We start from the raw sequence: 903 nt of genomic DNA, 5'->3' as shown, positions 1-903 counted from the left end.
GAGAATCCAAGGTGATGGAGTGGTGCTTGCAGGATTGATCTGAGCCCAGGGGCTGAGTCCCTACCAGATCAATCCAGAACAGATGATTTCCACTTCAGTGAGATGGGAAAGTGGTTCCATGCAGCTTGGTTAGATCTAATATAGCTGACAAAACGCTGGATTTCTGAATACTCTCCTCCAAACCCAACTCTTGGTGAAAGTTCCAGCGCCCAACGACGCTGTCCCAAAACCAGAGTCATTCTGAGTAACACATTATTCTCCCAGCTTCTCATCCTGAGGTTATTTCTAATCCTTTTCTGCAAAATGCAGCCTAGCTAAGCTATTAAATAAGGAAGAGACTGCAGAGCACTAAAAATATTTGAATTGCTGCCTTTTCACATTCTGTCACTGCTGCCTAATGGGCCTTCAGAAGCGAGTTCATTGTTTCCTCAGCACATTGTGCTGTGAGGCCTTGCAGATAGATTTCTTCTGCCCCCAAAAGTCCTATCTGTGCCCCGCTGTGGATCAAAATGAATGCTGATTTCAAATTAATAAAGCAGGCTGCATTTTTCTGACAGCCTATTCACTTCAGTAATACCGTCACCTATTTCTTGGGATGGGTTTCTTTCCCAAGTTGTCAATTAGCTGAAGACCAAGCGCACTCTCCCATCATCTTCATTTCTGTGACCAGATCCGATCCTTCTGGGTACATCATTTGTCAACACGTCAGCAACGTGAGCTTGCTGGGGGGTTTTATGAGCCTGAAAATATTATTAAAAGATGTTCTTTCATTATTGAGTGTAGGTTTAAACCAAATGCTTTTGAAGTAACGCTGTTAGGCTTTGGAAACTTCTGAAGTTGACAACAAAAAAGACAACTTGGAAGTTGAAATTCTTTTGTTTCAGCAATAATGCTTTTTTTTTT

At 42.2% G+C, this 903-nt stretch overlaps 1 long non-coding RNA gene across 1 annotated transcript in view; it reads right to left on the bottom strand.

The window, feature by feature from the left end:
* Window positions 1-593: 593 nt before the first annotated feature.
* Window positions 594-903, bottom strand: part of LOC116217031 — a 4,494-nt gene continuing 4,184 nt past the window's right edge. Inside the window, exon 3 of the long non-coding RNA XR_004160875.1 lies at window positions 594-740. This is a non-coding gene — a long non-coding RNA (uncharacterized LOC116217031). The remainder of the gene's footprint in view (window positions 741-903) is intronic.

Source organism: Meleagris gallopavo, chromosome 11 (assembly GCF_000146605.3).
Source record: "Meleagris gallopavo isolate NT-WF06-2002-E0010 breed Aviagen turkey brand Nicholas breeding stock chromosome 11, Turkey_5.1, whole genome shotgun sequence".
NCBI classification, from domain to species: Eukaryota; Metazoa; Chordata; class Aves; order Galliformes; family Phasianidae; genus Meleagris; species Meleagris gallopavo.
The sequence above is the reverse complement of the archived record's forward strand: the minus strand, read 5'-3'. Positions and strand labels throughout refer to the sequence as shown.